Source organism: Lactuca saligna, chromosome 4 (assembly GCF_052625555.1).
Source record: "Lactuca saligna cultivar CGN05327 chromosome 4, ASM5262555v1, whole genome shotgun sequence".
Classification (NCBI taxonomy): domain Eukaryota; kingdom Viridiplantae; phylum Streptophyta; class Magnoliopsida; order Asterales; family Asteraceae; genus Lactuca; species Lactuca saligna.
In genome coordinates, this window is record NC_136420.1 from 21,967,901 (window position 1) to 21,994,080 (window position 26,180).

The 26,180-nt window shown below is 40.0% G+C and overlaps 1 non-coding gene across 1 annotated transcript; it reads right to left on the bottom strand.

Annotated features, from left to right (window-relative positions):
• Window positions 1-11,192: 11,192 nt before the first annotated feature.
• LOC145044410 (small nucleolar RNA R71) lies at window positions 11,193-11,299 on the bottom strand. The gene has a single exon (XR_013681364.1). It is a non-coding gene; the product is annotated as a small nucleolar RNA R71 (small nucleolar RNA).
• Window positions 11,300-26,180: the final 14,881 nt, after the last annotated feature.

Consider the following 26,180-nt stretch of genomic DNA (forward strand, 5'->3'; position numbering starts at 1 on the left):
TCATTGTAATTTATATGACCGTTGTTTTGCTTTTCAGGTGGGTGTATTTGGGTCAATTGCATATGTTATTCAAACATCTTGGATTCAAAGTAGGACAATTCAAGATAACATATCGAATGGAAAGCCAATGGAGAGAAGTAAATATGAAAAGTCCATAAAGGCATGTGCTTTGGATAAGGATATTGAAGCTTTTAACCATGGAGATCTAACAAAAATAGGACAAAGAGGGCTTAACATGAGTGGGGTACATAAACAGAGGATTCAACTTGCTCGAGCAGTTTACAATGATGTTGACATATATCTTCTTGATGACCCTTCCAGTGCTTTATATGCAGATACAACAACAACTCTCTTTAATGTAAGTTTTCAACTTGTTGAAATCAAATGGACGTTATTAGTTTGTCCTTTTTAGCTACTCCCTTGATCCTTGGATATTAAAGAAGAAAACCATCATTCTTATCACTCATGAAGTGGAGTTTCTCTCATCTATTGACAATATTCTGGTAATCAGAATAAAAAATTTATAAATTTAGTTACACATGATGGCTTTATATATTGGTTTTAAGTCTATTTTACCATTTGCATTTGATTCTTTTTTCCTTTTTAAGGTTATGAAAGACGATAAAGTTACACAATCAGGAAACTATGAGGAGCTCTTGATGGCAGGAACTGCATTTGAAGAGCTTGTGAAAGCTCATAAAGATGCCATTACAGGTTTAGAACTTTTTCTATCTGAAAATAAAAATGAACTACTAAAAACAGTAACATTAAGAGGATTAATCATTAAGAACACTTCCAGGCAACAACAAGTTATTGGCTAGCATTTGGTATTCAAATCCGTAAAATCAGTAACATCATGTTGATTGGCATTTACACTTTGCTCTCAACCACTATCATTTTTGTAACGCCACATTTCTGGTATGTAATTTAAATATAGTGTTTTCCTTTCTTAAGACGTACTCGACGAGTCAGCAGCCCGACTCTTCAAGTAGAGGCGGGACCTACACGCGTTTTTAGCGGGCGTCTCGATGAGTCCATATTCCAGACTCGGTAATTCCGCCAGTCTAGATGAAACCCTAAATCCTAAAGTTTGTACCCAATTTAAACGTCATTATAGCTTCCCAACCCAGCCTCCAGCACCTCTATAGCATTTCTCTGTAAACCCTAGTCCCCATTGTCGAGCTTGAGTGTTGTGTGCTAGTTTGAAAGTTGTAGAAGAGAAGGAAGGAAAGAAGACCAATAGAAGAGAAAGGAGATCCAAAATCTAGTTTCCATTTGCTACATATTCTGGTAATAAAGTTATCACCTTGCCCATTCTTCCATTTAAACCCTCTTTGATGCTTGTTTATGTTTCTCTTGGAACTTTATATGATTCAACTCGAGAATTGAACTCTCCTTAGGATGGAAACCATAGATCTGGATGTTATTGAGCTCTAAGCGCTCAATGTAGCTACCTTTATGTAAATATAGCCTTGTTCCGAACCCTAAGTGCTTATTGTGGGATGATTTTGGTGTTTTAGCCCTATTCTATTGTGCAAGAACGTAAAGTTGGAAACTTTACGTGTAAAACCAGCCTTAGAGGCCCAGATCTATGAATTGGATGCACTAAAATCGATTGTATAGTAATGGCATGCATGACACTCGATGAGTCGTCCTTAGGATTCGACGAGTCCAAGACAATCTTCTTGCCTCAAGAACAGACTCCACGAGTTGTTCATACAACTCGGCGAGTCGGATGAAGTTAGACTCGATGTTAGTATCGAAGAAGAACTCGTCGAGTCTTTACCAAACTCGACGAGTAGAAGCGGGTAGAGGATTAGAAAGAATGATAGGGACTCAGCAAGTTGGCGGCCCAACTCAGTGAGTCTGGTCAACTGAAAGTTCACTTTGACCAGGATGTTGATCTTGACAAGGGGTAAAATAGTCATTTTACCCTGAGATTAGTTATCAATATTTGATTTAGTGTTTATGGGATTTGTAGTCGAGGAGTTCCAGAGCAGCAGTCAGACAGTTTCAGACTTAGCATCTTAGCAGCCAACATTACGAGGTGAGTTTCCTTCCAGTAGGAACAGGTCTACGGCCATAATGCCGACCCGTTTAGTTAACAGTAGTTCCGAAATTCGGTCTGATGTTGTAGTTCAATGTGCTTGATGTCTTTGTGACTCAAGCATGTCTTTGTGTTATGTGTTTCGGACTTCGACCCGATGCACTATGCAGTATATGTGTTTATGCTAGTAGTTATGATTATGATATGTTATGTTCAGTCAGTTCCGGACTTCGGTCCGATGCAGAGGGCAAAGCCCTAGTTAGTTTCGGACTTCGGTCCAATGCAGTTTCCAGACTTTGGTCCGATGCAGAGGGTAAGGCCCAGGTTATTTCCGGACATCGGTCCGATGCAGAGGGAAAGGCCCTAGTTAGTTCCGAACTTCGGTCTGATGCAGTTTCCAGACTTCGGTCCAATGTAGTGGGCAAGGCCTAATAGTTGCTTTATATGTAATTGTATGGTATGTGGTAGTTTGGGGGAACTCACTAAGCTTTGTGCTTACAGTTTCAGTGTTTGATTTCAGGTACTTCAGCTAGCAAAGGGAAGGGCTCAGGTTGATGGCATGGCACACACCACAGTTTATCCTGGGAGTCAAACTCTGATATTTTGATATGATCTTGACACTTGTATCGATTTGATAAATTTATTATGACATTTTGAGCTACACGGTTCATGGTTTTTATTTTTTGATAGTTGATATTATGGTTTAGTAAAGTTTTCAAACAAAAATTTTTGGGTGGTATTTTTGGGATGTTACAACTTTTTTTGTGTATTTGCTCTCAACCACTTGCTGCCCTTTTGTGTATTTGAGATCACTGCTTGCTGCCCTTTTTAAAAGGTATCGGATGTACATTTGAAGAAGGGGGAAGTTTAGGCATTTTCGAAGGACTAGAAGTGGGAATACAACACTGATAACAACCTTATTCCATTTGGTTGAAGCTGATATTGGTCAGATCCTTATTGATAAGTATCAACTTAAAACTACTATCATGAATCTTCCACATTTGCTGGATTCCTTAGGTGCGTCAACCTTAACTATACGAATATCAAAAAAATCTAATACATAAAGATTCTAAGGTATTATTTAGGATGAAGGAATGGAGATTGTGTTTTTGGTAAATCAAAACTTATCATGTTAATTTGACAGTGAGTGACGAAGGAGAGAACTGGAGTGCTGGGCAAAGACAGCTCTTTTGTCTTGGAAGAGTTTTACTCAGAAGAAACAAAATCCTGGTGTTGGATGAAGCCACTGCATCCATCGATTCAGCCACAGATACCATCCTATAGAAAATCATTTTAATATTTTCTACTCTTGTAGGATTAAGCTTAACGTTGGAGACATTGCAAAGTGTTACATAAAAAAGATTACTTAGTATGGACTTTTCGTTGAGGTATTATTATAATTTTCTTTTTATCTTATCGAAAGTAAAATATTTTTTGCCCATGATTAAAAGACATAATTTCCCTTGTAGGTGGATGGAGTATCTGCATTGATTCACCAGACTGAAGTGTCATGGGATGATACTTTGGACCCCATTTCTTATTTTAAAATTGGGCTGGTGTGATTCGTGTTGTATAATATAAATGTGTTAAATATTAATTGGATTATTTTATATATTTTTATGCTTTTCTCAATAATTAAAATCTCTTAATTTTAGTTCATTGAAGCAACGGTTCATCAATTAGATTTTTCACTCGAACATGTATTCTTATCGTTGAAGGACATTATAGTAATTTATCTTCCAAGTTTAATATTTTTTCAATAAAAATATGATAGAAATTTCAATTTTACCCTTGTCTTGTTGCAGCCAGATCCATTGATTGAGGCTTTGGAGGCTGTTGTTGGTGATCAAGCAAACTTGGATGGACAATCAGAAGCAACCCAATCTGATGAAGAGGTTTTTTTTTACATTATGTAAAAAACATTTTCTAAATGAATTCTTGACTTGCACTGTCATAACTGCCGCTCACAGAGTTCTAACACTCATAGATAGTGATAGGGTCATGGTCCATGTAGTTGACCAAAACCAAATTAAAAGAATCACACCCCTTCCTTCCTTCACTGCAGATGCCTTCCTCACTCCCTTCTTCCACTTCCTCCAATGGTGATCCCCTTCTAATGATTCCAGTATTTGGTCTACAACTTGCAGATTGCGATCATTAGATTACATGGTTACAGATGCCTATCAGACTGTTTCTTCTTGAGGTCTATCTTACTTCCACTTTCTCATCTTAATTATAAGATAAGTGTCTTATTTGGTGCTTCACTTGCATATATTTATCTTATTACCTCATTTTGGTTTTTTTTTTTCTTACTATTAGTTAAAACTCTCATTCTTTTAATATTTTATATATTTTATATAGCAAGTTAGCAATTGATTGCATGATAAATAGATAATTTTTCATCTTTTGGTTGATGCGGATGCCAACTTAATTTGATGTTTTTTTTATTCAATTTGTGTTTCGGATATAGGGGAAAGCTTCAGAACTCAGGCATTTATGGCGGTGGAGGTTTCTAACCTATACTCATCCTTATAATTGAAGTCTTGTTTCTTTTTTATTTTACTTAATAGACTAAAGGTGGACTAGTCTTAATCTACTAAGCTGTATATGAGTGATTATTATAGCATCCTACTTTCATTTCATCTTATTACATATAAGAAGGTTAAATGTAAGAAATAACATAGCATACTTTGAATTCTCAATATGTGAATCTAATGGTCGCATGATTCAAATTTACAGGTCTTGTTGATGTGCATAGTGTCAAGCAAAGTAGCTCAGATTTTGAGAAGGTGGCGACCAAGTTCTTATGGTTCTACTATTATTTGTTGATGATTTTCATCACCTTCACACTTAATATTACATTTATTACTATTGCAACGATTATTTGTATGCCATGTAATTTTGTGCAATGGATTGGATTCTTATATATGATATTTTATTTTGTATTATGAGACATTAAATGTTATTTTAATTTGAAAATTAGTAAACCTATAAAAATATATATATATATTCTTGAAACATTTAAGATTATGACACGCAAAAATATGTGTCATCTTCCTTTATGACAGGGGATTTAATGATACGCATTGCGTGTTGTAAACGAGCGTCGTAAGGTTACGACACACAAATGTGTGTCGTATTCCTTTATGACAGGGCCTTCCTTGATATGCATTGCGTGTCGTAAATGAGAGTCATAAATGCGTGTCGTAACTGCGCGTCGTAAATGTGCATCGTCTATAGACGACGCGCAAAAGTGTGTCGTCTCTCGTTATGACAGGGCCTTCCTTGGCACACATTTGCGCATCATCTGAGCGATTTACGACACACATTGCGCATCGTAAAAGGTTGTTTTTCTAGGAGTGTATCCTTCATCCATACATTGTCGAATTGATGTGATTTCATGTTGGAGGTTACAAACGTAAAAAGAGCTAATGTTTGAGATCCTAGTCTTATTCTACAAGTTTGGTAGTCTAGGACTATAAATATATTCATAGAATACGAGTTATGTATCTAATGTAATCAAATTGAGTAATGAGTTTAAGTTTCTCAATAAATTGGAGAGTTTTCCATTTGTTTATTATGTTATTTATTTGAATTGGTCTCAGAGCTTTATAAAAAGCCTGCGAAAGCAACAAGGCATCATCAGGAGAGAGTAAGATTTCCTGATTAAGGTGCTCGACAAAATCCTTTTGTCGAGCAAAGGTTCCTATCGAAAGAAAAGGTTTTCTATGTAGTTCACGTACCGATACACATGTGACGATCATAAAACCTCGTGACAACATTCTTTTTATGTGTACTTCATCATCGGCTGAGTGATTGTTTTTTTATTTGAATCCATTAACGACTGAATAGTAATTGATAGGAATCATCGACTGATTAGCCATTGTTTGAATCAAAGCACAATTGATTTATCAACAGTCGATCGATCAGTCCTACTATTTTCTATTTGATTTTCCATTGAATAGTGCTCTCTGATTTCGTATTTTTAGTTTCTGATTTAAGTAATCACCATGACGTATGAAACCTCGAATCTAGTGCCATCAATAGAAATTGGAGTAACCTCCGTTCACAACCTGACATTGACAGCTACAAACTATACAGTTTGGGTATGAGGATGAAGGCGGTACTAAGGATTCACAAAGCATGGGAGGTAATTGACCCAGGAACCAACACAAACATTGCGAAAAAAATTGGCCATGGGATTGCTAAACTAATCAATTCCGAAGAGACTGATCATTCAAACAAGCGATCAAGGTACACCAAAGAAACTTTTGGATGCAATCAAGGCAACGCATGTTGGAGCAGCACATGCATGTTCAAGAAGTGCGCTTGCAAACTCTCATGTTTGATTTTGATAGGCTCAAGATGATGGATATTGAGTCAATAGATGATTATGTTGTAAAGTTTTCTGGAAATAGCATCACTAGTGGAAACGGTAGAAGAATCCAAACTTGTAAAGAAATTCCTTAAAACTTTACTAGGATCCAAGTTCATACATATTGTTGCATCACTCGAAAAAGTATTAGATCTCAGTACCACGAGATTGGAAGATGTGGATGGAAGACTATAAGCCTATGAAGAATGATTGAAAGATGATGATTTCGGAGATAACAATCAATAAAAAATTCACTAAGAAATACCAACAAATTCGGAAGAATCAAGATAACAATAAGGGACGATGGAAGGGTTTAAATGGCAAAGGAATGGGAAATAAAAATAGAAGGTCTTCTAATGTCAAAGATTCTCGTTCATCTAATGATATGATGATAAATGAGAAAAAAAGACCATTCCAAAATTATTTGTTATAGATGTGACAAACTGGGACATTTTGCATCTTAATGTCCCAAACAAATCCAAAAATTACTATATGAAAATTTCACCGAGAACAAAGATCATGATGCAACAGTATTTCTTCGTGAACATGTGTTCTTGAATCAAGAAAAAGTAGTACCATCTTGATATAACTTACAAGAAAACGATGTGTGGTACCTCGACAATGGGGTAAGTAACCACATGACGGGAAATTGTTCATTCTTTTCTGAGCTCAATGAAGGAATAACTAGATAAGTTAAATTTGGAGATATCCCTTGTGTGAAGATTAAAGGAAAATGTGTTATTCTCTTTCAAGGAAAGTTGGGGAAACAACATTGATAACGGAGATCTATTACATACTAGATCTTAAGACTAACATCCTTATCCATTGACTAGCAATGGAAGTCGGATGCGAAATTTGGATGAAAGATAACTATCTTAAAATTCACGATGAAAACAATTGCTTGCTTATGAAGGTTCAACGAACTCCAAATCGTCTTTACAAAGTAAAATTGACAATTGGAATTCCTATTTTCCTTCACTCAAAACTAAGCGAGAGTACATGGTGATAGCATGCAAGACTTGGGCACATTAGTTTCGAGTGAATGAAATTAATGTCAAAGAAAGGTCTAGTAAAAGGGTTACCACATTTCAAAGTAAATAAGGAAATCTTTCCCCACCATGACAAAGTACAAAGCAAATAAGCCATTAGATCTACTGCAAGACAATCTATGTGGGCCAATTACTCCAGCTATCATGGGAGGAAATAGGTATATTTTCACATCAATTGATGATTTCTCACGATACATGTTAATTTATCTAATGAAAGGAAAGAGTAAAGCATTTGACAACTTTAAAAAATTCAAAGCTTTCGTGGAGAATGAAATAGGAAAGTATTTGAAAATTTTTAGAAGTGATCAGGGAGGTGAATTCACTTCACAATAATTTCTCAATTTTTGTGATCAAAATGGTATAAAACTCCATCTTACCGCCCCATACATACCTCAACAAAACGGGGTGGTGGAATAAAGAAACGAGAAACTTTTGGATATGACAAGAAGCATAATGAAGGCTATGAATGTTATAAACTACTTGTAGGTAGAAGCTTTAAATCACTCTATAAATTTGATAAATCGTGTGTACATACAAGTCCTCGTTAATGAAAATCCATACGAAAGACTCAAGAAAATAAAACTAAATTTAGAAAACATTTGTATATTTGGGTGTCTCGCATACGCAAAAGTTGAACTTATGAATCTAAAGAAGTTGGATGCAAGATCAAGACCACTTATACACCTTGGCTCCGAACCGGGTACGAAATCCTATTGGCTAATTAACCTAACAACACAAAAAATAATTGTAAGTGGAGGTGTTATTTTTTATGAAACCAAATGGTGGGAGTGGAATATGAATGCAAGAACCAATATTCAAGAACCAGATTCATTTACGATACCATGGGACAACCAAAACATGAAGCTAACAGCAACTTATATACGACATATCCAAACAATCAAATAGAGTTTGAAGCAAATGATCAAGAAGATGAAGATCAACCAAGTTGATCCAATAATACCAATAATGAATAAAACCCATTACAGCAAGAAATGCAAACAACCATCGGTATGTAAATACCTTCAAGAACAATTGTACCTCCAAAATGATTTCATGATTATATACTTGATCTTGATGAAATTTTGTTAGCAACCAATGATGAACCAGTAATGGTTGAAGAAGCAAAGAAGCAATCGGAGTGGCTCAAAGCCATGAATGCAAAAATTGATTCAATGAATAAAAATAATGCATGGAAGCTTGTGGAGAAGCCTACGAGGGTGAAAGCAATTGGTCTTAAACGGGTGTTCAAAATAAAGAAGAATGTGGATGGCAAGATTAATAAGTGCAAAGCAAGTTTAGTTATTAAAGGTTATGTGAAACAATCAGGAGTTGATTTTCAATAAGTATTTGCTCTGGTGGCTTGAATTGAAATGATCAGTTTTCTTATAGCCATAGTCACTATTAACAGATGAGAACTACACCGATTAGATATCAAGACGATGTTCCTTGATATGTGCATAATTAACTATATATTTAATGCATATTTCTAATACTTTTAGCTAAAATTATGTTTAAAATGGAATAAAACGTACTACATATGTTTAAATTATGTATTATAGCTGCAAAGACTTGCTCAGACAAAAAGGAAGCATACGAGGAGCTGGAAGCAGTAAAAGGGAGCTAAAACAAAGAAAAGAAGAAATAAAATTGAAGACCACGCCGTGGTTCCTCAACCGCAACGTGGCGAATGGAAGAATTGCAACTCTTATGATGACGTGGAAGACACCGTAAAAAGTCGAAGACCATGTCGTGGTGGAGGTCAACCACGACGTGGTGGTCAGATTTACACGAATATAAAATCTCGAACATTAGGTCAAAATTAGAGGATGGATTCAGTTCTTTGAGGTTATTTGCGACTAATAAACCATTAGAAACCCAAAGGAAGTTGAATTTTAAGAGAGCTCAAGGAATGAAGAAGATTTAGAAGATATACAACATTGATCCAGTTGGTTTGCTTATTAAACTTATGTCTAGTTTATTTTACTTAGATCTAATGTGTTTTTTGCTACAATTAGAGGCTAAACACCTTTAACTTATGTATGGTGAAGATGAGCTTGATACTTTTGTATTGATTTCAATTATTGGATTATTGTTATTGATTTACTTGTGTTTGATATGTATAAACCCTAAAATGTTCTACTTCTAGTTTATATTTTTTATAAAATAGATGTTATGTGTTAATTGATCATACTAACTGCATGAAACTATCTCCTAATTGTTTATGACCATTAAATAGTAGGAGATAAGATTACTCACATCTTAGTTAAAAGTAATTAAAGCTAGTAACTTTAACTATGCTGGAGAGCATAATTAGATTTAATTTGTGCTTGGTTGCTTCACTTAACCATAGAAGAGTAACTAATATCACTCATAGTCCAATTGTGCTATTAACAATTTAGTGTTTAACTTGTGCATGACCATTTCTTCGTCATCCATAAGTTGATAGGCCTAGATATTTGGCCATAATAGCAAGATAATTGGTAATCAATATAATCCATCCAGTAGAAATCAACCATTGGAGAAAGTGAAATCGGATCTAGACATAAGTATTCTTTTAATTCTTGAAGTTACTTTATTCTCATTGCTTGCTTGTTTTCTAGTTAATATTAAGTTATTATGATCTTGAAAAAATTATTACCCCCCCCCCCCCCCCCCAACCCCATCATAGTTTGATTTATATTTCAATCAAATGTAGTTAACTTATAAAATTGAATTTAGTTCCCTGTGATCGACACCCAACTTACCCGAGCTACATTATAAACTGCCTAGGTACACTCCCTATAGGTGCATAGATAGTAAAAGTTTGTTAGGTTATAAATTTAATACTAAGTATGTACTTTGCACATACTTCACATTTTTGGCGGCATTTCCAGGGAACGACTTATTTGAATTATATTTTAATTGCTTTTGGTTATTCGATACTTTTTGTGGGGTAAAAACCACGAAAAGTTACTTTGGTTACATTTGTTTGAGTTGTTTTTCTCTCTAAGACACAACCACGTCGTGCTTATCTTCACCACATCTGGTCTCACTTCAGTTAATTATTAGTTTAGTGATTTTTACTGCTTTTATGCATTTTTGTTTTATGTTTGCTTTGTTTAAGTGATATATGACCCAGGGATATAAAGCACCTATTGTTCCACCATTACAAGATCCATAATCCGCTTTCCACAAGAAGAAGGATAAGAAAATCAATGAGTCAACAATCAATTTTCAATCAGATAAAGGATTTGAAAGCTTCAAAAGGACACCGGATAAGAAGGGAATCGGATACGAACCAGAATCCTCTACCGAAGGAAGTTTACACGATTTACAGCTAAAAATGAAAGAAGACGAGATGATGTATATCACGAAAATGACGATGGGAAACTATAAGAAACGAATCTGTGAGAATAATGGACCAGGCTTAGTTCCACCCGAGATACCACCTGGAAGAAGTTTTGACCTAAAATGTCACATTTTGTCCATGCTCAAGGACATACCTTTCATAGGGAAAGAGCATGAAGATGCTTTCAACCACATTGATGAGGTAAAAAACATTGCCAACTATTTTCATGTTCTTAATGTTCCAAGAGAATCAGTGCTACTAAGGATGCTTCCGGTCACTTTTACTGGTGAAGCAAAAGTTTGGTTGAAATCTCTTGCACCCGGATCCATTACTACTTGGGACACCCTTCGTGAAGATTTTATTGATCAATTTAACCCACCTTCCAATATCTCAAAGCTCAAAAAGAAGATAGCTAATTTTCAACAAGAGATTGGAGATTCTCTATATGAAGCATGGGAGAGGTACAAAGGATTGCTTAGAAGTTTCCCTCAACATGAGTTGAATGTCCAACAAGAAGTGTCTACTTTCTATGATGGGGTGAATATCATAACTAGACAAATTCTTGACTCCCAAGGTCCAATGACGAAGCAAGAACCAACTGCTATCAAACAGCTAATTGAAGAGTTTGCAAAGAATCTATGAGAGTACCATAATCCAAGAGAGGATGATACTAGAAGAAAAGGGCATGGAGGAAACGAGAAAGTGGCTATAATCATAGCTAAACTTGAATTTATGGACATGTGAATGACAATGTTACATTAATGTCATAATAGTTGGTTGTGATTATTATAGTGGTCCACGTTTGACAAAGGAATGTGAGTTAGATAAAAATGGGAATCGCAAGGCACGAGTCTTTTACTCGATTGGTGACAAGTATGATGAAGATTGGATGAAGCCTAAGAAGGAATGGTTGCCATATGAAGAGTCCAAGTAACATAAAGATGATAAGTATAGATAAATCAGTCAGGGTTTCAACAAAAAAGAGCAACCACAACCCGAAAAGAAGATAGATTTCGATTCGGTACTTCAAAGATTTATGGAAGCTTCTGAAAATAGACATGATACAATTGACGCTAATGTACGAAATCATCAAGATTTCATCAAAGACATAGAGAAACAACTTGGGCAACTTACTACACTTTTCAATGAAAGATTACCACCACAAAATCAAGACCCAAAAGCACAAACTCATGTAATCACGATCTACATCGAATAAGAGGTTCGTTCTAAGCCATTTATGACCCATAAAGAGACACAATGTAACCTGAGTCGTGTTTGGAAGAAGAGGAGCCTGGAGCCAAAAGAGTAAAAAGTGAGTTGCTTTTTGATGACCAAAAACATCGTGGTGATATGACCATGTCATGGTGTCGTGAAGATTTTGTTTCCGATTAATACATATCATCCTCCTTTACCATTTCCATCTCGAGTAATCAAACATTCCCTAAAGCAGAACAAAGAAAATTTATGGAAGAAGCGCTCGTACTCTCAATCAATGCCCCATTCCTCAAATTGATGGAAAAACTTCCAAAGTTCGCAAAAGATGTAATGAGTAACAGATTGAAATTGGAAAAGGCATCAACAATTGTTCTTGATGAGATGTGTTCATCTTCAATTATGACAAGATTACCAATCAATATGGGAGACCCAGGACAACTCACATTGCCTAGTGAATTTGGCAACTCAACTTCTATGAATGCTCTAGCCAATTCGGAGGCAAGCATTAACTTAATGCCATAATATTTCTATCAAAAGCTCAGATTACCAAATATCCAAGACACAAGGATGACCATTCGGATAGCGAATCACTCGACTAAATACCCATGGGGTATAATTGAAGACTTCTAGTTAAAGCGGGAAATTTTGTTTTTCCGATCAACTTTGTGGTTCTCGACGTGAAGGAGGATGAAGACCTTCCTATTATTTTGGGAAGACCATTTTTTATTACCACAAAAGCATTAGTTGACATCCATGACTCAAGCTCACACTTTGTGTGGAAGATGATGATATTACCTTTGCAAAGAGTCCTAAAGTGAATCATGAAGAGCCTAAAGATGAAGTGTCAAAAATGAATGTCATGGAAGAAGATTATGATGAGCTAGTTGAAATTGAGATGATTGTCGAAGAAGAAACTAAGGTTTGGGAGGAGCCCAATGATGAACAAGTCAAATGTTTGAAGCCAAGAGCCTCGATTCCCATGACATTTGAGGTGATTGAATTTACTACACCCAAGGTTCAAGTGGAAGAAGAATTTAACGAAGTAGATGGTGGCTTGTATGAAGAAGTGGAAATAATTGAAGAAGACATGGGTGGGGAATTGAAAGAGCCAACTTTGGTAAAGATGGAGGTAGAAGAGGAGGGTCCTAAGGAAGAAAACAAGAAGGTGAACAAGGTAAAGAAGAAAGGTAAAGGGGAGATGCATAAGTATGAGAAAGATGGCAACAAGAAGAAGGAGAATTCGAAGAAATCTTACAAGAGAATAGTTCAAGATTACAAGTGGAAATGGAAGGAGAAAAAGGGGCAAAGGGAGATTCCACTCCCAACTTCGACAACATAGAGTGGGAAGGAGTCTGGCTCACGACTCCTCAAAAAGAAGCACTTCTCTGGAGACAACCCTGTTTTTAATAGTTTGCACTTTATTTTCCTTTTAATCTGTATTTCGTTTTATTTTGGTTTAGTTTTTATTCTTAGTCAAACCAATTGATCAAGTGTTTCTCTAGTCTTCTAAATTTGTTTTGTAGTTTTAGAAAGAAAAGGGTGTGAAGCAGTAAAGGAGCTAAATGGATGAATAATCCGTGTAATTTTGAAGATCACAATTGAAGACCACGTTCTTAGATAAATGTTGGGTTCCCTCATAATGAAGAGACGAGCATTTCAAAGAATATTTACTGAAAACAAGAAGATTGGGAATGGTCCTACAAGTTACGAAGAGTCAGTGCATTGCTTTGATCTTAAGAGGCGATCTGAGAAGGTACCACGACGTGGACATCATCAACACGTCGTAGCAAAAAAATTTATCGCGACTTCATTCGACTACACCACCTTGTGGAAATCTACAACATGTTATGGCAATTTTATTTTGCTTTACCATTCACGACTTTCAGCTTTACACCACGTCGTGGTATTGCTTTCCCATTACATGGAAGTGGTTCAACACACTTTTGAAGAATGGTTCTTTGATTTATTCTGATTCAGCATATTTGCATTCACAAGAAGAAGGCTTAGAAGTACTATTTCCAGGCAATCTTACAAGAAGTCCAAGCTTTCCACACATCTTCATAATTCGATCTCACTACCTCTACCCAAGGGGACATTGCATCATTTAAGTATGGGGTAAGGGGTTGAATCTAGGAAAACAAGCATTCTAATTTTAAAAAAATTGAAAAATGACTAGGATAAAAAAATTATTAGAAAGATTAGAAACAATAATCTAAAATTAAATCTGGTCAAACAAAATTGTTATGTTGAGATCTAGGTTGCTAGTGTTGTATGAGATGACCTGATACGAGTTTCAATGTTTATTTTAGTAAATATATGTTATAGTGTATTTGTGTCTTCCCTATCTTAGTGAAATCGTGGAACTTGAGGGACAAAATATGTAGAGTCCCAAAAATACGGTCCAAAAATTTTGTTTTTAAATCATTAATAAAACCATAAACATCATTATCATATAAAAATCATAAACCATGTATCTCAAAAATATCATTACAACTGTAAATGTATCAAAATCTCATATCAAATATTAGAGTAAATACCTCAGGCTAGAAGTGGCGGTGTGCGCCATGCGATCATCCTGAGCCCTTCCCTTTGCTAGCGAAAGTACCTGAAACCAAAACTGAAAACTGTAAGCATGAAGCATAGTGGGCTCCCCCAAACTACCACATACCATATACATAACATATAACATAAACTTTGGGACTCCGCTAAGCTACATCAGGATGAACCCGACATCTGGCTCCTACCCAACATCGGCTTTACCCCAGTATCAGAGCACGCCTAGCATCGGGCTTGCCCCGACATACACAAAACATATCATCTATCATAATCACATAACATATTCATATAACATAAGCATAATAAATACATCGGGCTTGCCCCAGCATCATGCCAAACATCGGACCTAGGCCTGGAACACATAACACATAACATGCATGAATCACAAATACATCAAGCATACATATAATCTGCTCGGTACTGCCCCGACATTGGATAGAAGTTCGAAACACATAATCTGCATTGTTCTACCCACGACATCAGACCGAAGTCCAGAATACGTTAACATACATAAACGGGCCGACATTGGTGCCTTTGACCCGTTCCTACTGAAGGAAAACTCACCTCTCAAGTTGACTGCTAAAAACTTGTGCAAGGGTATCTCTGGTGGCTGCTCCAACGACTCCCCGACTATTATGACCACAATAAACACTTAGTCAAAATCCATAATACTTCTTAGGGTAAAATGACCATTTTACCCCTGGTCTAATTTTAGACCGTACCAAAGGCCCAATTCCATCTTATCTTTCCTAGCCCACTAAAGCCCCACTAATAGCCTAATTTTCCTTATCCATTTATCCTCACTTCGTGAGCTTCATCATCTCATGTCGTGAGAGTCAACTCGGCTTAGGTCGACACAGCGAGGCAACATGTTTCACTCGTCTCAGGGCCTCAGATTGGGGAAATCATCATGCTCACGTCGTGAGGCTATACCCCTCACGTTGTGAGAGCTGTTTTGTTAGCATTAAGCTCTTAATCTTTTAAAATGAGCATTGAGACTATCCAGAATACCTTATTTAGTCTAAAAGACCATAAAAATCATATCCTTTTAGCCATGCATGGCCAATGCATGACATAATCACTAGCTTGGTTTAAAGTTGGTATAATCATAAGGATTCAAGCTTCGGGGCATAACTTGCACCAAAATCCAGATCCAGGGGTTCTAATATAGCCAATGACTCAATGGTTCATAAAGTTTCTAACTTTATGAACCTCATGCTTGGTAAGCCAAGATCACATGCAAAGAAGGTGGCCAAAACCTAGATTTAGAAACCTTAAGTGAAAAAGGTAGGATCTTTATACCTTACTAGATCTCACAAGTTCAGTTAATCCACAAAGATAAGCTAGTCCTACCAAAATGAGTCACCATAAGACCTTCTTCTTCATCTCCTTCAAAGAAAACAAAGCACCTTTAACACCAACACCTCTAACAAAGGCTCAAGGGCTCAAAAGGATCAAATTTAAGGTTTTCAGTGACTTGAGAGTGAAAGTGGCTAAGGGTGGGCGACCCTAGCCTCCTCGTTCTGCTTTTATACCTGATTTTTAGGGTTTGGGAGCATCAGGCCTGGCTTACATCGTGAGAATGATGCCTCACGTCGTGAGGTTCGAGGACACGGGTCATAGAGTCATTTTCCCTACCCACGATGCGACGACTATGGCTCACATCATGAGCCTCTCTCGAGTGCAAAAACTAACATTTTATACCTCATAATTCGAATGTTACAATTCTCCTCCAATTGAATTAGACTTCATCCTCGAAGTCCGCTGCCTCGAATGTCTCCGGATAGTGCTCCCTCAACTCCTCCTCTGGCTCTCATGTTCACTCTGAGCCCTTGCGGTGATGCCACTACACCTTCACCAGCTCAACCCTCTTATTCCTCAGCTCCTTTGTCTTCTTGTCGAGGATAGCCACTGGTCTCTCGATGTAGTTCAGACTGTCACCAACCTGAATATCCTCTAAAGGCACAACCACTAACTCATCCATTAAGCACTTCTGCAGTTGAGAAACGTTAAATGTGTTGTGGATCTGGCTGAGCTCTACTGGAAGATCCAATCGCTACGCCACCTTGCCCACCCGGGCTATAATCCTGAAAAGACCGATCTACCTGGGGCCCAACTTGCCCCACTTTCGGAACAAGGTGACACCTTTCCAAGGTGAAACGTTCAGGAGGACCATGTCGCCCACCTGAAACTCCAAGTATGAATGTCGTTTTTCGGTGTAGCTCTTCTGCCGACTCTGAGCAGTCTAGAGCATGTTCCGAACCTGCTGAATCCGCCATATGGTCTAGAGTACTAACTCAGTACTCCCTATGACCCTATGAGCGACCTCGCCCAACAGATTGGGTTCCTACACTTCCTCCCGTAGAGCATCTCAAAGGAAGGTCGATCTATGCTGGCATGGTAGCTGTTGTTATACGGAAATTACGCTAATAGAAGATACGTATCCCAACTACCACCAAAATCCAAAACACACGCGCGAAGCATTTCCTTGAGATTCTGAATTGTCCTCTCCCTCTTTCCGTCTATCTGGGGGTGGAAAGTGGTGCTGAAGTGGAGACGAGTACACATCTCGTTGTGGAACCGCTTCCAAAATCGGAAAGTGAAACAGACAGGTCGGTCTGAGCATTGTAGCTTGTAGCTAGAAGTGCTACATGCTAGAATATGATTATCTCACATTAGAACACGAAGGAATGCATATTCCTTTCTGGAATTTGAGTATAAGGGACCCGAGTCTAATCATTGCATCATACGATGAGAGGTCATTAGAATATGACCCATCGATCTATTACGATCATCGAAGTAAAGTTTCTTTGTAACAACCAAAAATTTCAACAAAATTTAAACTTTTCAAAACCAACCCATTTTAATCATGTTATTACAAAAAGGTTTTCAATACATTCATTATCAGAGTATTCCCAGAACCATGTCATAAACATAAACACAAGGAGCGGTACGATCACGCCTTCGCCTTGCCACGGTCTCCTGAAGAACCTGAAAAACATTTAAACCAAAACTGTTACCCCGAAAGCTTAGTGAGATTCCCCCAAAATACCAACCAGATATACGCCCTTCCAGGCTACGACCTTCTGGTCCAAACATATTGCCTTCCGGCCCATAACATAGTGCCTTCCGGCCCATAACATAAACAACATACATAAATAACAGAACATAGAACAACCATGCATATCGGGTCCACTGTGTGACTGTTCCGTCGTATCGGGCCTTCAGTCCACCGGGTCCATCCTCCGAGTCTAGTCATGTCCTTCGAGTCTGCAGTGTGGTTGGTTCGCCCGCACCGGGCCTTCAACCCACCTGGTCCACTCTATGAGTCTACAGTATGACTGTTCTGCCCGCATCAGGCCTTCAGCCGACCTGGTCCACTCTCCGAGCCTCGGCACGTCTGGTCCGCCCTCGTGGGGCCTACAGCCTATTCGGACCGCTCGCTGGGCCTTCGGTATAACCGGTCCGCCCTGGGTATCTTGGCCTACAGCACAAAGCAGGACCCACCTCAACCCAACTCCAGTCCAAACAACCATGTGCACATAACATACAATCATATAATGTTCATAGTAAACAAACCGATCAAGCAGATCACATAACATATCATGACCCTAACCAGGATAACGACCTAACATGTCACTAGCATAGCACCACCCTACATATTAGGAAACCGAACTTAACCAGGTCTCTAACATATACCATCCTAACTACCAGGATGCAGACATATCACAGCAATAACATAACAACAAGTATCCGAATCTCAATCCGATAAAGGGCCAGCCTTGGTGCCTTAGACCCTGTCGATATAGTGAGGATAACTCACCTCGCGAATGCTGATACTCTGAACTGAAGAAGTAGACTCTCGAATCACCAACTTACCGCAAATCCCGAACTAGCCATTATAACAAAATAAATATTAGGCCAATCATACATCCACTTATCGGGCTAAGACCAAAGTCCAAATCTTATACAAAGTCCAATATTAGCCCAATTTACCAAATTGGGCCCACCTCACCAAATGGGCCTAGATCCAATGACTATAACAATAATTGGGCCCAAAATACTCTATCCATAAATTCCCAGACTTGACCCAATAACCAACTGCCCACAACCGGCCCAAACTCAAAGGCCCAAAATTAAAGTCCACACAGGGGGAGTACGTTGGGCGTACCCACCTTGGTATGCGGGGCGTACTCACTGAAACGCGACTGAGGATCGGGGATTTGGCCCGCTACACGGGGCGTAATCAAGGGTTACGTGGGGCGTAACTGCGATACTCATTAAGTCCTTCTAACCTCTTAATGGCTTAAGCTCTTAAGCCCAAACTTCAGATCCCTAGGCCAAATATGATTAGAATTCATAAAGTCTCAGACTTTATCACTTGGGACGTCCATAAGCTCTTAATCCAAGGTCTTAATCCATTAAGACCTATATATCTCACACATGGAACAACTACAGCCCTTGGGACCTCATTTTTCTCACTCAAGACCTCTCCAAAGGCCTGAAAGGACAGATAATCTTGACCAACTCGAAACATGCAACAAGGTGAGGACTTTTGGGACAAGAATGGTGTCAAAGCTTCAAAATACATAGATCTACACACTATGAATGTCAAGCAAGAAGCTTTATACCTCAAACAAGCTCCAAAGGATGATATCTCTTCAGATCTACAAGCTCCAATCGTTCCTCTTCTTCTTTGACAACTTCTCTTTTCTCCTTCAAGCCTTTCTTTTTCCAAAATGAGCTTTCCAAGGTCAAACACACCCAACAATGGAGGAATACGGGTTTTCTAGGGTTTTCTGAGGTTAAAGATGAGCTTAAGGAGGCTAGGGTATGAACCAACATAATCCTTATATAGTGCCTGACCCTAAATTAGGGTTTGGGGTTTCTGAGAGTACGATGGGCGTACCTCCCTGGTACGCTGGGCGTACTCACCCGGCCACCCGCACACTTCTCGCCCTTTACGCTGGGTGTACGTCCAGCTTACGTTGGGTGTACCCAGCCAAACTTCATAACACATGCATGCATGCCTTGCATGCATGGGACCTTTCCCACTTATTACCCAAGGAGCTATAACAATGATCAACTTCAAAACACCGCAACTCCTCTAATCTAAACCCTCTCCCAAATAAGTTTACATTCATACAAGGTGACAAGAAGCCCAATGCTTCTAACAACATACACCAGCCCGAAACCTTCTTGGATAGAACCCATTTCCCGAAAAAGGATAGAATTACCCTTCCTCTTAAATATCAGGGACTCATAATTAAACACTTAAAGAACGGGGTGTTACAATTCTCCCCCACTTAAATTATGCTTTGTCCTCGAAGCCTGCAACAACTCTACTCCGAAACTACCCCTACAATGCACCGCTTAGTATTCACCGGACGAGGTTACTCAAGACTCGACCATTGAAATCCGAAACCCAACTTTACCTTTCTTGCTGACAAGATGACACATGCTTCAGCCTCAGAGCAACTCCCACGAGTTCTCCACCGCAATCTCATTACCACACCGAACTGGCTCTAGAGTTTTCGGGTTAGGAAAACCCCGATACACTGATGACACTTCCAAACATCCTTCCGGATGAATTTTCACCACTTAAAACAAAATCTAACTGGAAATCCGAGATTCCATCCATGCATTCCTGCCGAGCCTCAGCAACCATCTTACCCGGATGTGAACCCATACCACTGCCGCAATCTCGCTGCTCAATGACCATAATTGGACCACTCCCATCATAACCCTACGCTGCTACTTCCACTTCCGTGAATTTACATTCCCTTCTAGCATAACCGCTATCCATGCAATACACATGTCCTGAACCTGCTCGCAAGGACTCTCGAGTCCATGCACTATCTCCACTAATCAATACCCGGGGCCAGACCTTCTAATGCTAACACATCACAACATACCCAACCCCTTTCCTCGAACTGATCCAATAATACCTGCAGAGTCTTCAGCATGACTAAACCACCTTACCAGGTCTTCAGCCAATCTGGACCACTCTCAAAACCTTCAGCCAATCTGGACCGCCCTCCAGGGCCTTCAGTCTGGCTGGACCGTCCCCCGAGCCTTTGGCCTGACTGGTATGCCTACCGGCCTTCAGTCTATCCGGACCGCTCGACTAGCATCCATCATTCCGTGTTATCTCTCCGGGAAATTCTCCCATGCATACTGTTCTACCCCTCTAGGGGTTCCGAACTCTATCTCCATCATACATACTCGATCCCAGCCTGATCCCATGCCCTCCACAATCAATGCCATAGGTCTGTATCCCACCCTGCACTCCTGCTACTCACCCATACTAGCTTGCTCTCGACTGACAGAAATACCGTTGAATCCCAAGCAACTAAACAATTTCTCAAGCCTATCGACCGTCCGGAGAATTTCCAATTCTCCCCCACTTAGGGCACTGACTATCAACCACCGGTCGCTATCACCGACTTCCCAAAACAACTTTGCACAAAACCCAACACTTACATGTGGACTGATTCCCACTAGCACTAGCAACTTTCGCAAAAACACATTTCCACACTGATCATCCCGCTCGAAAGAAACTCAATCTTCAACTATCCACTCCTCAGACTGCAGATGCTACCCGACATTCAAACCAACGTCGTATTTCCACTAATAACCCTCATGAATGATAACCAACGAAAACCCATAACCATACCAAACCCTCAAGGAACAACGGATACCAAAACGAAAACCGCACAACAAGACTAGCAGATAATAATACTTCCACAATAATCACAAGATAACAATATATCAAGAAAGGAACATACCCGCAGCTGCATACGGCACTGCCCTGACCTCCTCTGCTGAAAGCTGAAAAGCACGACCCTGAGCCCTTGGGGGCTCCGCTCCACCCTGACCTCCACCTGTGATCTCCCAAGTGGCCGGTGCTGGAGCCCGCACCGGTCCTGCAAAAAGTTGTGGGCAGTTGACCCTCAAGTGCCCAACCTGATGACAATGATAACAAATCCTCAAATCCCGAACCAGCGCTGACTGTCGACAATCCCTCGCATAGTGCCCCTCCTTTCCGCACTTACGGCATGCACCACCGGATCGACAAACTTCGGTGTGACCCATCCCACTCTTCCCACAAACGTGGATGCCCTGGTCTCCCAACCTGGAATCAACCGTCTTAGACCGTTTCGTCATCGGCTGCGACTGCACCGGAGCTTGCCTTAGCTCATGCAACTGCAACTTAATCTCTAACTCACGCCGCCTGGTGGCCTCCTGCAACTCCAACAAAGTCTCGCACCTCTGCGCGGACACAAACTATCTGATATCTCTCTTCAGCATACTCAGATATCGGGACATCTGAGCCTGCTCCGAAGCGAACTCAGGGCAAAACATCACCCTCTCAGTAAACATCCTGGTGATTTCCGTCACTGACTCCGTATCCTACTTCAGCTCAAGAAATTCCTGAGCCAACCTCTCTCTCTCAACCTGTGGAACACAACGAGTGCTAAACATTTCTCTAAATTGATCCCATGAAACCGCAGCCCTCTGCGCATCCAAGTATGACCCCGTGGTCAATCTCCACCAATCCTTTTCCCTGAGCCTTAACAGGTTCAGAGCACACCTCACCCTCTGATCAGCAGGGCATGAACACGTGAAGAAACACCCCTCCACATCCGATAACCATCTTATAGCAACGATCGGGTCCTAAACTCCATCAAAGGTGGGAGGCTTCGTATTATCGAAGTCCTGATACTGAAAACCTCTACTAGCTACTCCCCCTGCCGCTGCTACAGCCGATGTAGCCACCGTGGCAGCCGTCTCAGTGAGAGCCGCATAGCGCTCATCGAAATACTCCACCATGGCGGTCTTGAACGACCCAAACAGTTCCGGCAGCTCGGCCCGGAACAACACAACAACCTCATCATGCAGGATCTCACGAATCCTCACATCCAACTCGCACGTGCTCATCTGTCCGATAACCTCGAGCGATACTGACCTGCCCGGAACTCCCTCTCCTGCTCCCGATCCTGACCCGGATCCACTCCCATCATGCCTCGAAATATAAATACTGAAAATAAACCACAAAATCTCAGACACTTCCCACTATCCCGGGAATCCACTCTCAACCCAACCCTAGAGGTCATGGTTTCCCTAATACGCGTATGGGTCCTGTGCTTTCAGTAGTACGAGCCCATACTACCTTCCACACCTACCCATATTTATATGAAGTACTACCACAACACCCTAGTGACAAATATACATAACAAGCGCTCAATCCTCACTCTTAGAGGAACACTGGAAATCTCATACAGAGGGAAACCCTAGGCTAGCGGGCATCATAAAACAGGCAGCATTATCATGAAATCCTGAAGATCCCTAGCTTAGTACTAGCATGTTGTTCTATCAAAGCTCGAAAACAAATATCATGTATGGTATTTTGGGGTTACTTACTGGCTCCAGCTGATCGTACCTCCGCGTCCTCTTTTTACTTAATTTGAAAACCATTTTAATTTCTCTTTTAAAAACTCTCCTTGATTTGAGACTGGATTCACATGAATGTTCCTCCAATTCACTCAAACCAAGGCTCTGATACCAACTTGTAACAACCAAAAATTTCAACAAAATTTAAACTTTTCAAAAACAACCCATTTTAATCATGTTATTACAAAAAGGTTTTCAATACATTTATTATCAGAGTATTCCCAGAACCATGTCATAAACATAAACACGAGGAGCGGTACGATCACGCCTTCGCCTTGCCACGGTCTCCTGAAGAACCTGAAAAACATTTAAACCACAACTGTAAGCCCGAAAGCTTAGTGAGATACGCCCAAAATACCAACCACATATACGCCCTTCCAGGCTACGACCTTCCGGTCCAAACATATTGCCTTCCGGCCCGTAACATAGTGCCTTCCGGCCCATAACATAAACAACATACATAACATAACAAAACATAGAACAACCATGCATATCGGGTCCACTGTGTGACTGGTCTGCCGTATCGGGCCTTCAGTCCACTGGGTCCATCCTCCGAGTCTAGTCATGTCCTTCGAGTCTGCAGTGTGGTTACTCCGCCCGCACCGGGCCTTCAACCCACCTGGTCCACTCTCTGAGTCTACAGTATGACTGGCCAGCCCGCATCGGGCCTTCAGTCGACCTGGTCCACTCTCCGAGCCTCAGCACATCTGGTCCGCCCTCGTGGCGCCTACAACCTATCCGGACCGCTCGCTGGGCCTTCGGTATAACCGGTCCACCCTGGGTATCTTGGCCTACAACACAAAGCAAGACCCGTCTCAACCCAAATCCAGTCCAAACAACCATGTGCACATAACATACAATCATATAACAGTTCATAGTCAACAAGCTGATCAAGAAGATCACATAACATATCATTACCCTAACCAGGATACCGACCTAACCGGTCACTAGCATAGCACCACCCTACATATCAGGAAAACGACCTTAACCAGGTCTCTAACATATACCATCCTAACTACCAGGATGCAGACATATCACAACAATAACATAACAACAAGTATCTGAATCTCAATCCGATAAAGGGCCGGCCTTGGTGCCTTAGACCCTTTCGATATAGTGAGGATAACTCACCTCGCGAATGCCGATACTCTGAACCGAAGAAGCAGACTCTCGAATCACCAACTTACCACAAATCCCGAACTAGCCATCATAAAAAAATAAAATATTAGGCCAATCATACATCCACTTATCGGGCCAAGACCAAAGTCTAAATCTTATACAAAGTCCAATATTGGCCCAATTTACCAAATTGGGCCCACCTCACCAAATGGGCCTAGATCCAATGACCATAACAATAATTAGGCCCAAAATACTCTATCCATAAATTCCCAGACTTGACCCAATTACCAACTGCCCACAACCGGCCCAAACTCAAAGGCCCAAAATTAAAGTCCACACAGGGGGAGTATGCTGGGCGTACCCACCTTGGTACGCGGGGCGTACTTACTTAAACGCGACTGAGGATCGGGGCTTTAGCCCGCTACGCGGGGCGTAATCAAGTGTTACGTGGAGCATAACTGAAATACTCATTAAGTCCTTCTAAGCTCTTAATGGCTTAAGCTCTTAAGCCCAAACTTCAGATCCCTAGGCCAAATATGATTAGAATTCATAAAGTCTTAGACTTTATCACTTAGGACGTCCATAAGCTCTTAATCCAAGGTCTTAATCCATTAAGACCTATATATCTCACACATGGAACAACTACAGCCCTTGGGACCTCATTTTTCTCACTCAAGACCTCTCCAAAGGTATGAAAGGACAAATAATCTTGACCAACTCGAAACATGCAACAAGGTGAGGACTTTTGGGACAAGAATGGTGTCAAAGCTTCAAAATACATAGATCTACACAATATGAATGTCAAGCAAGAAGCTTTATACCTCAAACAAGCTCCAAAGGATGATATCTCTTCAGATCTACAAGCTCCAATCGTTCCTCTTCTTCTTTGACAACTTCTCTTTTCTCCTTTAAGCCTTTCTTTTGCCAAAATGAGCTTTCCAAGGTCAAACACACCCAACAATGGAGGAATACAGGTTTTCTAGGGTTTTCTGCGGTTAAAAATGAGCTTAAGGAGGCTAGGGTATGAACCAACATAATCCTTATATAGTGGCTAACCCTAAATTAGGGTTTGGGGTTTCTGAGAGTACGTTGGGTGTACCTCCCTGGTACACTGGGCGTACTCACCCGGCCACCTGCACACTTCTCGCCCTTTACGCTGGGCGTACCCACCCAAACTTCATAACACATGCATGCATGCCATGCATGCATGGGGCCTTTCCCACTTATTACCCAATGAGCTATAACAATGATCAACTTCAAAACACCGCAACTCCTCTAATCTAAACCCGCTCCCAAATAACTTTACATTCATACGAGGTGACAAGAAGCCTAATGCTTCTAACAACATACACCAGCCCGAAACCTTCTCGGATAGAACCTATTTCCCGAAAAAGGACCAGAATTACCCTTCCTCATAAATCTCAGGGACTCATAAGTAAACACTTAAAGAACGGGGTGTTACATTGTTTATGAAGGATCAAGAGTTTCCACTAAGGATCAAGATTGTAACTCGAAGTTACAATTGAAAGGCCAACACCGTATGAAGAGTGGGTGCAAGACTGATCACCGCCAATAGTCAAGAAGTCTAAGAGTTAAATACTAGCTTGAAATGACATAAGAGTTACGATTAGTACCTCGGATGAAGAGACAACGTATGGAGTCATTATACAAGCCCTGTTTTGTTGATGTTTACGGGACGTAATCATCCTAAGCGGGAGATAATTGTAACTCCCACAGATTCGGACTAGTCAATTTAGAGACAGTAAGCATTAAAAATTTCTTTTTGATAGAATATTATTTTGAATAAATAATCTTAACCAAGTTATAGTGTATGTCACAAGGGTTCTGTACATATAAAGAACACCGAAATTCGAGTTATAACGAAGAGGTTATGACCCTTCGAAGTTTTACGAAAAAACCGGCATGACACTGGGAATCGTAAAAAATGAATTTACGATAAAATAATTTCTAGCCTTAGCAATCTAAATTAAAGTCGTAATATATGTTAAACCGGGAGTGTGCATAAAAAGAACGTCA